General features: G+C 44.5%; 1 protein-coding gene across 1 annotated transcript in view; it reads left to right on the forward strand.

Moving 5' to 3' along the window:
* The window catches only part of JPH1 (junctophilin 1), a 108,722-nt gene that overhangs the window by 39,807 nt on the left and 54,402 nt on the right, over window positions 1–14,513 (forward strand). The window lies entirely within an intron of this gene.

The following is a 14,513-nucleotide window of genomic DNA, read 5'->3' on the forward strand; positions in this document are numbered from 1 at the left end:
CGCCGCTCTCCATGTCTGTATTCTTAGTTCACAATGTCAGGATAGGTGAAAGGTCCTCTTTAATTGAGAATGAAATAATAAAGGAATCGCCCACACCTGCCCATGAAACCATTAAGTCTCTTTAAAAATGGAGTGCCACATGTAAAGGAGCTGAAACTCCTAAACCCTTCATCCAACGTTAATGTGGACACCCTCAAATAAAAGCCTAGTCTAGACTTTGTCCATGTCTACTATATAACTATAACTTGAATATGATTTAGTAAACGGGTAAAATCCGAAATACTAAATTTGTCAGTCTCAAAATATATATATGGACCTAACTGTGTGTGTATATATGTATGTGTGTATATATGTATAGGCCTACCCACGATCATGGCTTAGGGCACACAACAAGCCATTTAGTCAGGTCAGCTAAGACACGCCTAGCTGGGTTAGGTTGTTCCCGTTGTTTTCTCCCTAGGGTCCTTCGGATACCTCTTGGCCGTAGCCATGACCACAAATATATATATATATATATATATATATATATATATATATATATATATATATATATATATATATATATATATATATAATTACATTAATAGTTGAGTAAATTTGTAGATACTTTGTTGTATGGCATATCTTGTACTGACCCCGATTTTAGCGCAGAGCTGCATTCACAATTCAGCTGTCAAAAACAGCAAGTTTGTCTTCAGCTCCGATAATGTAGAGAAGCAGGTAGTTTTCAGGCCATTTAATGGTAAAGATCCAAGAAACCAGGTTTCTCCTAAAAGTCAGCTTTTTAGTCACATTTTAACGTGACAGGCAACGTTTCAGCCGCTTTGGGCCTGTGTTAAGGCCGGACAAAGACAAGAATACATACACGTGCAGTGCCAGGTGTCATGGTGGCAGTTCTCGGGATGCAGCTTACCAGGACAAGTTCTGATCAAACTTTGAGTCTGCCCATAATGGTGAAAAAGTAAAGCTCTGAAGCCAGCAAAAAAAAAGTTAATGTAGTTCTGTACTGTACTACAGGTTACAACTCTGGATCAGTGCAAGGTAAGGTCTCGGGCACACGCCGTTGCCGTTTTTGCAGGCCGCAAATTGCTGATCCACAAAATACAGAGCCATGTGTGTACCGCATCTTTCAGAACAGAATGTCCCGCCCTCTATAGAACTGTCTTATCCTTGCCCGTAAAACATGTTCTATTTTTTTTGAGTGCCGCAGAACGGACATGCGGACATTGCACTCCTATTAAAATGAATGGGTCCTGCAAAAATAGCGGATCGGATGCGGACAAAAACAGTCGTGTGCATGGGCCCTAAGTAACATAAGGTACAGTCGGGTCCATAAATATTGGGACATCGACACAATTCTAACATTTTTGGCTCTATACACCACCACAATGGATTTGAAATGAAACGAACAAGATGTGCTTTAACTGCAGACTGTCAGCTTTAATTTGAGGGTATTTACAACAGTTTGCATATGTGCCTCCCACTTGTAAATGGACCAAAAGTAATGGGACAATTGGCTTCTCAGCTGTTCCATGGCCAGTGAAGCAAGCCATCATTAGGCTGAAAAAACAAAACAAACCCATCAGAGAGATGGCAAAAACATTAGGCATGGCCAAAACAACTGTATGGAGCATCCTTAACCACCTCCGGACCGCCTAACGCAGATTCGCGTTCCGGAGGCGGCAGCCCTGCGCAGAGTCACGCATATATGCGTCATCTCGCGCGAGCCGAGATTTCCTGTGAACGCGGATATACAGGATCGGAAGGTAAGCGAGTGGATCTCCAGCCTGCCAGCGGCGATCGCTCGCTGGCAGGCTGGAGATACGATTTTTTTTTTAACCCCTAACAGGTATATTAGACGCTGTTTTGATAATAGCATCTAATATACCTGCTTCCTGTAAAGTACCACAAAACACTACACTACACCCCCCCCCCGGTCACTTATTAACCCCTTATGAACCCCTGATCACCCCATCTAGACTCCCTGATCACCCCCCTGTCATTGATCACCCCCCTGTAAGGCTCCATTCAGGGTGATCAGGGAGTGTATATGAGGTGATCACCCCCCTGTCATTGATCACCCCCCTGTAAGGCTCCATTCAGACGTCCGTATGTGTTTTGCGGATCCGATCCGTGGATCCGTAAAAATCATACGGACGTCTGAATGGAGCCTTACAGGGGGGTGATCAATGACAAGGGGGTGATCAGGGAGTCTATGTGGGTGATCACCCCCCTGTCATTGATCACTCCCCTGTAAGGCTCCATTCAGACATTTTTTTGGCCCAAGTTAGCGGAAATTGTTTTTTTTTCCTTACAAAGTCTCATATTCCACTAACTTGTGTCAAAAAATAAAATCTCACATGAACTCACCATACGCCTCACGGAATCCAAATGCGTAAATTTTTTTAGACATTTATATTCCAGACTTCTTCTCACGCTTTAGGGCCCCTAAAATGCCAGGGCAGTATAAATACCCCACATGTGACCCCATTTCGGAAAGAAGACGCCCCAAGGTATTCCGTGAGGGGCATATTGAGTCCATGAAAGATTGAAATTTTTGTCCCAAGTTAGCGGAAAGGGAGACTTTGTGAGAATATACAAAAAAAAAATCAATTTCTGCTAACTTGTGCCAAATAAAAATATTTCTATGAACTCGCCATGCCCCTCATTGAATACCTTGGGGTGTCTTCTTTCCAAAATGGGGTCACATGTGGGGTATTTATACTGCCCTGGCATTTTAGGGGCCCGAAAGCGTGAGAAGAAGTCTGGGATCCAAATGTCTAAAAATGCCCTCCTAAAAGGAATTTGCGCCGTTTTGCGCATCTAGGCTGCAAAAAAGTGTCACAGATCTGGTATCGCCGTACTCAGGAGAAGTTGGGGAATGTGTTTTGGGGTGTCATTTTACATATACCCATGCTGGGTGAGATAAATATCTTGGTCAAATGCCAACTTTGTATAAAAAAATGGGAAAAGTTGTCTTTTGCCAAGATATTTATCTCACCCAGCATGGGTATATGTAAAATGACACCGCAAAACACATTCCCCAACTTCTCCTGAGTACGGCGATACCACATGTGTGACACTTTCTTGCCGCCTAGGTGGGCAAAGGGGCACACATTCCAAAGAGCACCTTTCGGATTTCACAGGTCATTTTTTACAGATTTTGATTTTAAACTACTTACCACACATTAGGGCCCCTAGAATGCCAGGGCAGTATAACTACCCCACAAGTGACCCCATTTTGGAAAGAAGACACCCCAAGGTATTCTGTGAGGGGCATGGCGAGTTCCTAGAATTTTTTTTTTATTTTGTCACAAGTTAGCGGAAAATGATGATTTTTTTTCTTTTCTTTTTTTTTTTTTCTTACAAAGTCTCATATTCCACTAACTTGTGATAAAAAATTCCAAGAACTCGCCATGCCCCTCATGGAATACCTTGGGGTGTCTTCTTTCCAAAATGGGGTCACTTGTGGGGTAGTTATACTGCCCTGGCAATTTAGGGGCCCTAATGTGTGCAAAGTAGTTTGAAATCAAAATCTGTAAAAAATGGCCAGTGAAATCCTAAAGGTGCTTTTTGGAATGTGGGCCCCTTTGCCCACCTAGGCTGCAAAAGGTGTCACACATCTGGTATCGTTGTACTCAGGAGAAGTTGGGGAATGTGTTTTGGGGTGTCATTTTACATATACCCATGCTGGGTGAGATAAATATCTTGGTCAAATGCCAACTTTGTATAAAAAAAAAATGGGAAAAGTTGTCTTTTGCCAAAACATTTCTCTCACCCAGCATGGGTATATGTAAAATGACACCCCAAAACACGTTCCCCAACTTCTCCTGAGTACGGCGATACCAGATGTGTGACATTTTTTTGCAGCCAAGGTGGGCAAAGGGGCACATATTCCAAAGAGCACCTTTCGGATTTCACCGGTCATTTTTTACAGATTTTGATTTCAAACTACTTCTTACGCATCTGGGCCCCTAAAATGCCAGGGCAGTATAACTACCCCACAAGTGACCCCATTTTGGAAAGAAGACGCCCCAAGGTATTTTGTGATGGGCATAGTGAGTTCATGGAAGTTTTTATTTTGTCACAAGTTAGTGGAATATGAGACTTTGTAAGAAAAAAAGAAAAAAGAAAATCATCATTTTCCGCTAACTTGTGACAAAAAATAAAAAGTTCTATGAACTCACTATGCCCATCAGTGAATACCTTAGCGTGTCTACTTTCCGAAATGGGGTCATTTGTGGGGTTTTTCTACTATCTGGGCATTGTAGAACCTCAGGAAACATGACAGGTGCTCAGAAAGTCAGAGCTGCTTCAAAAAGTGGAAATTCACATTTTTGTACCATAGTTTGTAAACGCTATAACTTTTACCCAAACCATCTTTTTTTTTTATCAAAGACATGTAGAACAATAAATTTAGCAAAAAATTTATATATGGATGTCGTTTTTTTTTTTGCAAAATTTTACAACTGAAAGTGAAAAATGTCATTTTTTTAAATCAAAAAATAGTTAAATTTCGATTAATAACAAAAAAAGTAAAAATGTCAGCAGCAATGAAATACCACCAAATGAAAGCTCTATTAGTGAGAAGAAAAGGAGGTAAAATTCATTTGGGTGGTAAGTTGCATGACCGAGCAATAAACGGTGAAAGTAGTGTAGTGCAGAAGTGTAAAAAGTGGCCTGTTCATTAAGGGTGTTTTAGCTAGGGGGGTTGAAGTGGTTAAAAAGAAGGAACGCATCGGTGAGCTCAGAAACACCAAAAGACCCGGAAGACCACAGAAAACAACTGTGATGGATGACCGAATAATTCTTTCCCTGGTGATGAAAACACCCCTCACAACAGTTGGCCAGATCAAGAACACTCTCCAGGAGGTAGGTGTAAGTGTGTAAAAGTCAACAATCAAGAGAAGACTTCACCAGAGAGAATACAGAGGGTTCACCACATGATGTAAACCATTGGTGAGCCTCAAAAACAGGAAGGCCAGATTAGAGTTTGCCAAACGACATCTAAAAAAGCCTTCACAGTTCTGGAACAACATCCTATGGACAGATGAGACCAAGATCAACTCGTACCAGAGTGATGGGAAGAGAAGCGTATGGAGAAGGAAAGGAACTGCTTATGATCCTAAGCATACCACCTCATCAGTGAAGCATGGTGGTGGTAGTGTCATGGGCGTGTATGGCTGCCAATGGAACTGGTTCTCTTGTATTTATTGATGATTTGACTGCTGACAAAAGCAGCAGGATGAATTCTGAAGTGTTTGGGGCAATATTATCTGCTCATATTCAGCCAAATGCTTCAGAACTCATTGGACAGCGCTTCACAGTGCAGATGGACAATGACCCAAAGCATACTGCAAAAGCAACCAAAGAGTTTTTTAAGGGAAAGAAGTGGAATGTTATGCAATGGCCAAGTCAATCACCTGACCTGAATCCGATTGAGCATGCTTTTCACTTGCTGAACACAAAACTGAAGGGAAAATGCCCCAAGAACAAGTAGGAACTGAAGACAGCTGCAATAGAGGCCTGGTAGAGCATTACCAGGGATGAAACCCAGCATCTGGAGATGTCTATGCGTTCCAGACTTCAGGCTGTAATTGACTGCAAAGGATTTGCAACCAAGTATTAAAAAGTGAAAGTTTGATTTATGAATATTATTCTGTCCCATTACTTTTGGTCCCTTAACAAGTGGGAGACACATATGCAAAGTGTTGTAATTCCTACACCGTGCACCTGATTTGGATGTAAATGCCCTCAAATTAAGGCTGACAGTCTGCAGTTAAAGCACATCTTGTTCGTTTCATTTCAAATCCATTGTGGTGTTGTATAGAGCCAAAAATGTTATAATTGTGTCGATGTCCCAATAATTATGGACCTGGCTGTATGTAGTTCACCACGCTTTACCACCGTTTTACAGCACTGACAGATGTAGCTCCCGCACATCCGTTTCTTGCTTCCTGTAACATACAGCTGACACTCTGCTGCAGTCCTTCAGGTGCCATGATCAGTCAGAGATGGGGGGGCTCCGTGATCATGGGTTGCCGATAGTTTACCAGAATCTGTTATGGACTACATTAAGCGTACCTCCAGATTCTCCCCCCAAAAATAATTAGCAAAATAATAATTTGGCTAAATCAGTGCATTACAGAAATTTGGCGCACAGACCGGCCAAGTGGTGTGCTGCAGGCTTCACTTGACTAGACTGCATCCAGTTCTAGCTGCTAAGCCATCGTCTTCAGTGCGAAAGCCGGTGCAGAAGGATCCTGCAGCGTTGGCCCCTAGCCTGTTAAGCAGAAAAGGACCCCGTCTAGTTAAATGCAGCCTACAGCACTGTTCTCAGCCGGTCCATGATGGGTGATAACAGCAGAACTCGCTAATGCAAGCCTTTAGAAAAACTATTATATTGCAAAGTCCTTCGGTATAAATAGTTTTCTTGGGAATCAGGAGGTACGCTTTAAGACAGGACCTTATTAGATAAGACTGTGGAACCCTGAAAGAAATGATAGCTGCATAACCGAGGTATTGCAATGTATTGTGAAAGCACTGAAAGGGTTACAGACATTGTCATTTTCTGTTCTCAGAATAAAAAAAATCTAAAAATCAAACCTGTTTTCCATAGAAAATGTATTCTTATGGGGGAAAAAAAGAGAAACTACATCGCCAGATCGGTAACTACTTGTACTATAAAATAACCCTTTTCTGCTCGGCCGGTATAGCTGCCTCCCAAAAGCAGAAATAAAAAGTATTCAAGACGCCTTTTGTATCTAAAAATGATACCTAGGAAAACTACAAGCCTCATTCAGAACTGTCAACAGAAGAAGAAAAATGTTATGGATTACATTGTAAGTCTGGACGGATCCGCTCGCCTCCGCACGGCCAGGCGGACACCCGAACGCTGCAAGCAGCGTTCAGGTGTCCACCTGCGGAGCGGAGGCTGAACGCTGCCAGACTGATGCATTCTGAGCGGATCCGCGTCCACTCAGAATGCATTAGGGCTGGACGGATGTGTTCGGGGCCGCTTGTGAGCCCCTTCAAACGGAGCTCACAAGCGGACACCCGAACATTTTAACTTGAAGCGTCCCCATCACCATGGGAACGCCTCTTCCCTCCCCCCCCCCCCCCCACCGATCATTGGTGGCAGCGGAGTAGAAGCATAATACTTACCTGCTGGCTGCTGCGATCTCTGTGTCCGGCCGGGAGCTCCTCCTACTGGTAAGTGACAGGTCTGTGCGGCGCCTTGCTGTCACTTACCAGTAGGAGGAGCTCCCGGCCGGACGCAGACATCGCAGCAGCCAGCAGGTAAGTATGATGCTTCTACTATTGCTAAGGCTAAGTAACCATGGCAACCAGGACTGCAGTAGCGTCCTCGTTGCCATGGTTACCGATTGGAGCCCCAGCGATTAAACTGGGACTCCGATCGGAACTCCGCTGCCACCAATGATCTGGGGGGGGAGTGGGGGGCGCACACTGCCACCAATGTATTAAAAGAATAGAGGGAGGAAGGGGGGTCGCACACTGCCACCAATGTTAATGCAATAGAGGGAGGAAGGGGGGGGCGGGGGGCGCACACTGCCACCAATGTATTAAAACAATAGAGGGAGGAAGGGGGGTTGCACGCTGCTACCAATGTTAATGCAATAGAGGGAGGGGGGGCGCACTGGCCAATCTTGTGTGCATCCGTGTTCTTTCACGGACCCATTGACTTGAATGGGTCCGTGAACCGTTGTCCGTCCAAAAAATAGGACAGGTCATATTTTTTTGACGGACAGGATACACGGTCTCGGCTGCAAAACTGCATTTTCCGATTTTTCCACAGACCCATTGAAAGTCGATGGGTCCGCCCAAAAAAACGGAAAACGGCACAACAGCCACGGATGCGCACAACGGCCACGGATGCACACAACGGTTGCGTGCATGAGGCCTTAAAGGGATATTCCAGGATATGTCTCTCGTTACTGCTGTCCCCTAGCTGCCAGATTCCTACTTACCTGCTGCACTGAGCCTGCGTGCGTGCTGGCTTCTGATCATCTGTCTTCCTGCTTGATGTCTTCTGGCAGGTCCTGGACCGCTTCAGTGGTAACATGTCCCCAAATAACACCACCACTGAAGCCAGTCATTGGCTGCAGCGGGACACAAGACCATATCCATATGACTTCAACCAAAAGAAACGGGGAAGTATGAATCTGTAAATAGGCGATGCAGGTTATGGGCCAGAACTAAATAGTTAAATATTCTTGATAAAACCCTTTCATAGGTTCAAGTATATAGCGATCTTGATAAATAGAAATTCTACACAGGGTCATTTTCAGGTTATATCTTTAAGTTCACGTGAAAATATCCAGGGGTAGAACATTTACATTCACGCGAACATGGAAAATGGATGTGATGGCGTCACACTGCCCTTTCCAGAACCAGTAGAAGTCTATGAGTTTATTCACGTGGCGTTTATTTTTTATTTTTTTCTTAATGGCTAGTGAATCGAGGCCATCAAGAAATAGACAGGACCCTTTGAAATCAATGGGCTTGTTTGTAACAGTCATTTAGACAGGAGTGCGCCCATCTAATAGCCGTTAAAAATGGGTAAAAGTGCTTTTCAGGGATTTAAAAAACAAAACAAAACGTCATCCACTTGAAGACAAGGGAACACTTACTATGCACTGTTGGGGGGCATTTTATATACTGGGGCCACTGTTTGGGCACCTTATATATACTAGGCCCACTATAGGGGCATTACAGACACTGGGGAAACTGCAGGGGTGCATATCCAGAGGGCAATAAGGTGACTATTATTTATATTGGGGTCAGTGGGGGTATATAGTGAGGGCACTGCAGCGGTTGGAGTGTTCAAAAAGAAAAAATAATGATAACAACTTATTATAATGGACACGAAAAAAAAAAAGAATGCAAAGGGGCCATTAAAAACAGACAAATGGCCAGAAAATGGATGAAAAAACTGACAGTGCGTCCTTTTGGCTGTTTTTTAGTATTGGTTACAACTGATGCCACTTATGAGCTCATATGGGAAAGGTACACACACCGCCAGACCACGACACTGTGCAACTGTAATAGTCTATAAAAAGCGGATTCCAGAGTTCGGCAGATTTTCTCTGCTCCGTGTGGATGACGCCTTTCACCTCTGGGTTTTCAGACAAATGTAATCTATACCTCCTTCTCTGCCATGCCCCGGTTATGTGACTGGTGCTTCATCAGGTTCAGCAAGCTGCAGAATACGGACTTTTCTTCCTGTTCCCACGTATTCTACCCCCCCCCCCCCTCCTCCGCCACATAAAAAGACCCAGCGTGTTCTAAGGAATGAGGAAAATGCTGACACAGGCCGTGATTCACACACCTTCCCGACACCATGTTCTCTGGGTCTGTGCCAAGGATTACCAGTCATGAATGGACAGGTGCCCTGTGCTGTACAGGGAGAAAAACGGGGAAATGTAAACCCTTCTAAGGCTAGGGCCACGTGACGGGTGTCGCACGACCCAGGATCGCAGTGTAGTGCTGCAGCCATAGAAGTAGCAGGACTCCAACCCTAATGGATTATTTGCAAATCTGTGGTCACAGAAACGTGCGAGTCGCGCTGGGACCCCATTCTTTTCTATGGATGCAGTGCTGCCCCTGTGACACCTGTCAGCGTGTAGCCCCAGCCTTAGGGCTCATGCACATGAACATGTTTTTGGGCCACATCCGATACGCATTTTCTGTGGGTCAAATGCATTCACTTCAGTGAGGCTGCAAAAGATGCCCATGTGCTGTCCGCATCCGTATTTGTGCCCAAAAATAGAACATGTCCTATTCTTCATAGGACAGTACTATAGAGGGCAGGACGTTCCATTCCGTAAAGTGCGGAACACACCCGGCTGGCATCTGTGTTTTGCGGATTGCAAAACGGAAATGGCCGTGTGCATGAGTCCTTCTAAAGGAAATTCGTAATAATTGATGAAAGGGTGATCTCAGCGCATGAAAGCGGCACTTCTGTTTCAGTTTCTCGTCCTTTCCTATATGTATTATTAGAGCGGATTTACACAACACACAGTTTTTTTGCCATGGACAAACAGGCTGCAAAATTGATGTTTCTTACAAATGGATTTTGATGTGGATTTGACGTTCTTCCCCACTGATTTTGGTGCGGAAATAACTAAAATCCAATCTTGGCCTTCTGTTGTTTTCGGTCTGAAAACCTAATGCAAAGTGTTTTTTTTATTTTTTATCTCCACTCGTGGACCGGTGCAGATTCCACGTGGATATTCCCATTGAAATTGAATGGAGATCTTTAATAACCACATCAAAAAAATGCACCAAAACCTCTTAAAATGGAGCGCTACATAAAACCAAAGGATTTTGATGTGAATTCCATGTTCTAATACAACTGTGTGAACATATTCAACATACACATTGGGAGAGTCCGCAGCAGCAAATGTAGGCTTGGCCGTGGCATGAAATTACCCTTAGGGCTCATGCACATCACAGACCCATAGAAATGGGTCCACAATCCGCAGGAGACGGTCCACACTGCAATAAAGAAATAGGACATGTTCTTTTTTTTGTGGTGCGGAGGGAGGCACAGACCGAAATCCCACTGAAGTGCTTCGTGGGCTTCCCATTCGTGCCTCCGCACCACTCCATATCGTGAGGATTGCAGACCCATTCAAGTCTATGGGTCTGTGATACGGAGTGCACACAGACGGTTCCGGTCCACAATACAGGCGCCGCGGCCATGTGCATGAGCCCTTACCCACGTAAGGGCCTCAGAAAAAAGGGTTTAATCTTACTTTTCTAGTGATAACACCCCAATGTGTTCTTATTTTTTGTGTCAATGCCTTCCACACACTTTGTGTGAATACTATGGGAAGCGGGGTGACAACTTTGTGAGCACTAATATCTGGCATTAGTGGTTGTCAACCACTAATGTGATACGTTTGTGATACGTTTCCCCACTTAAGGGCTCATGCACACGAACATATTTTCTTTCTGTGTCCGTTCCCCCTTTTTTTGAGGACCGTATGCAGAAACCATTCATTTCAACGGGTCCTCAAAAAAATCGGAAGTTGCTCCGTGTGCATTCCATGTCCGTATATCCATTCTGCAAAAAAAATATAACATGTCCTATTGTTGTCGCATTACGGACAAGGATAGGACTGTTCTATTAGGGGCCAGCTGTTCCGTTCCGCAAAATATGGAATGCACACGGATGTCATCCGTATTTTTTGCGGACCGCAAAATACAAACGGTCGTGTGCATGAGCCCTAAGTCAGGAGATTTATCCAGAGCTTTCTGTGCCGATTTTGGTATCCCCTGCTCTAGCGGACTAGATACACGCCAGTGCGCAGAGCTGCCGTAGATTTCTGGCTTCATTTGTGCCTGAAAACTGTCGTCAATAAAGATACATTTGTCGGGGGGGGGGGGGGGCTGGATATGAAAGCCCCCTTTAAGGAAATGGGCGAGGGTGGAGTAAAAACCAAGAGGTACAATTTTTTTTTAAAAAAAACTTGCAAACTTTTATAGTTTATGACTTTTTAATGCCACTTTTCGGATGCAATATCTCTCACCTTGTGTTGATCGTGGCTCCCACAGTAAGACCCAGAGATTAACAGAATCCAGAAATACTCACGCCTTGTATTTCGGAGGTTGTAGGAGGACACGCTCATTCATCTATCCTCGAAGTGAAAAACTGCAGCAACACAGAGAACGTTTCCGATGCAGGGGACACCTAGTCAATAGCGGTTAATTGAGGTCATATCGTCCATGTGCAGTGGGAACAGTGCCAGGTGCGCCCGTGGAAAAGTACCACCACTTGTCAAGCCTGTTATGTAGCATCTCTAACAAAGCCAAGGCCCCGCAGGACTCGCTGCACTCCTGATCCGGAGTCCTGTAATTAGGACGGCGGTAAGCAGTGATCTGGATCTTTGTGACTATTAGGCCCCTTTCACACGGGCGTTGCGGATTGGGGCGGGATGCGTTCAGTGAAACTCGCACTATTTTGCAAGCAAGTTCAGTCAGTTTTGTCTGCGATTGCGTTCAGTTTTTTCCGCGCGAGTGCAATGCGCTTTGATGCGTTTTTCACGCGCGTGATAAAAAACGGAAGGTTTACAAACAACATCTCTTAGCAACCATCAGTGAAAAACGCATCGCATCCGCACTTGCTTGCAGATGCAATGCGTTATTAACGCAGCCCCATTCACTTCTATGGAGCCAGGGCTGCGTGAAAAACGCAGGATATAGAACATGCTGCGAATTTTACGCAATGCAGAACTGATGCGTGAAAAACAACGCTAATGTACACAGACCCATAGAAATGAACCGGTCAGGATTCAGTGCGGGTGCTCTGCGTTCACGTCACGCATTGCACCCGAGCGAAAAATCCCGCTCGTGTGAAAGGGACCTTATGCTCTCACTTTCCGCTCCTTTTATATTGGAGTATTGCATCCGGAGAGCGTACTGGTGGAGTGACTGCAGCCGAGCCGTACAACAGAAAAACGCTATACCAAGGAGTCTGCTATATCTTACCTTGCGTCAACTTGTGTTGAATGAATTAACCGCCTAATAAGGGCACATGCGCACGGCTGCTGTTCGGCTGTTCCATGCATTGGGGGGGCCGCAATTTGCGGTCCCCAATGCACAGGCACCATCTGTGCGGCTGCTGCGATGGATCCAGAGCTATTCAACCGCAAAAAAGTAGAACATGTTTTTTTTTTTTTTTGGGGGGGGGGGCGGTGCGGAGGCACGGAGAAAAACCCCACAGAAGCACTCCTTAGTACTTTTGTGGGGGCACAGCTGTTTGTGGGCCCCAATACAGGCACGGCCGTGTGCATGAGCCCTAACTATTTTATTTTTTAATTCACATACCTGAGGGGTTGTTTCTCGCGAGACAAGTTGTACTTTGTAATGGCTCCGTTTACTATGGCCTATGATGTAGTGGGAAGCTGGAAAGAAATTCCAGATGGGGGGAAAAAAACGTAATGTCGGCACAGTTTTATGAGTTTCGTTTTTACAGTGTTCCTTATGCAGTAAAATTCACCTGTTACATTGATTCTACGGGTCACTCTGATTACAGCGTTACCACCTTTAGGCCTCTTGCACATGACCGTATCCGTCTTGCGGTCTGCAAATCGCGGGACCCACTGTAAAAAAAATAAAAAGGCACAAAGCGGTTCTATGTGCTGTCCGATTCTTTTTTGCAAACCCATAGAAATGAATGAATCCATGTGCAATCCGCAAAAAAATGTGGGTCGGCATTGACCAAATATACGGCCGTGTGCATTAGGCCTCATGCATTTTTTATTTTTTTTTGTGTTTTATTTCTTAAAAAAAAAAATGAAAAAAATGTTTTTCTTCGCCATATTCTAACCCTCATAACTTTTTTATATTTATGTCTACAGAGCCGTTTGAAGGCTTTATTTTTTCATTTTGGGAAGTGTGTGACTTTTTGATCACCTACTATTTAGTTTTTAGGGGAGGTGAAGGCCTGGGAGCCTTCAGAAGGTTCAAGGCTACCACGGCCACCAAGTGGCATCTAACAGAAAGGCATGTAACCTGATGTAGGAATGTCATTCAAAAAGTCAAAAAATACAGAAAAAATAGTGAGGGTCATTCATTATAGCTGTGAACTAGTTTTCTGGCGTCAAAAAGTCGCAAATTTTGTCGCAAGGGCCAGTGTGTGGCAAACTCCTAATAAACTGTTCAGATCTCCCACCCGTGGAGTCTTTACTGGCGTGTCAGATGCCCCCCAGTATGTGTAACGGGGAGGTGTTCTTAAAGCACTGCGCCAGGTTTGTTTTTGTTTTATAAGGTCCCGTTTTGCTACTTTTTAAACGCTCATGTGACAGTATTTTTTCACACTGGCGTCACATTCACAAACATTTACACATTTCCAGGCTTAAAGATGTCGAAAAACGACTCTGCCCAGGCAATGTAATAGAATGCGACTCCGGACGCACACATGACCCCCAATAGGTGGGAACATGGGAATACATGGAACGGACGATTTGGAAAATAGAATTTTTTTTTAAAATTTTTTTTTGGGGGGGGGGGGGGTTTAATGCGGTAGGGCAACAAAAATGGTTGTAGAGGTGTATCCATTATGAGGCTGTATGTTCCCATACACCACATTTACTACATTTGCTTCATAGCGTACGTATGTTTGGAGGTAATGGGGCGTGTGATGCTGGTGGAGGCTGCACTGCAGGATATCGTGTAGTACTATATGGCGGTTTTTACATGTGCTGTCATAGAAATCCCCTTCAGCTTTACAAGTCTGACATCAAATTGTTTACTGGGGCCTTTAGCAAAAGATGAGCCGCCCCTCCCCCTCTAGTTTTAAGAGCTGCCTCGTTGCCATGGAGACGCTTCTTTCCATCTCATCTGCTATAACCTGGTTTTCCACATCACCAGAACTGCTATGAGCAAAGCCTGATCTTTATTCAAATTTCCTATATGTGTAAATGCACGGCGTGCGATGGCTGCGCCCATACAAGCGAGTCTGGCTCCGCAGCGCGCCTCGTAGCTGA

The sequence above is a fragment of the Bufo gargarizans genome, chromosome 5 (genome assembly GCF_014858855.1).
Source record: "Bufo gargarizans isolate SCDJY-AF-19 chromosome 5, ASM1485885v1, whole genome shotgun sequence".
Classification (NCBI taxonomy): domain Eukaryota; kingdom Metazoa; phylum Chordata; class Amphibia; order Anura; family Bufonidae; genus Bufo; species Bufo gargarizans.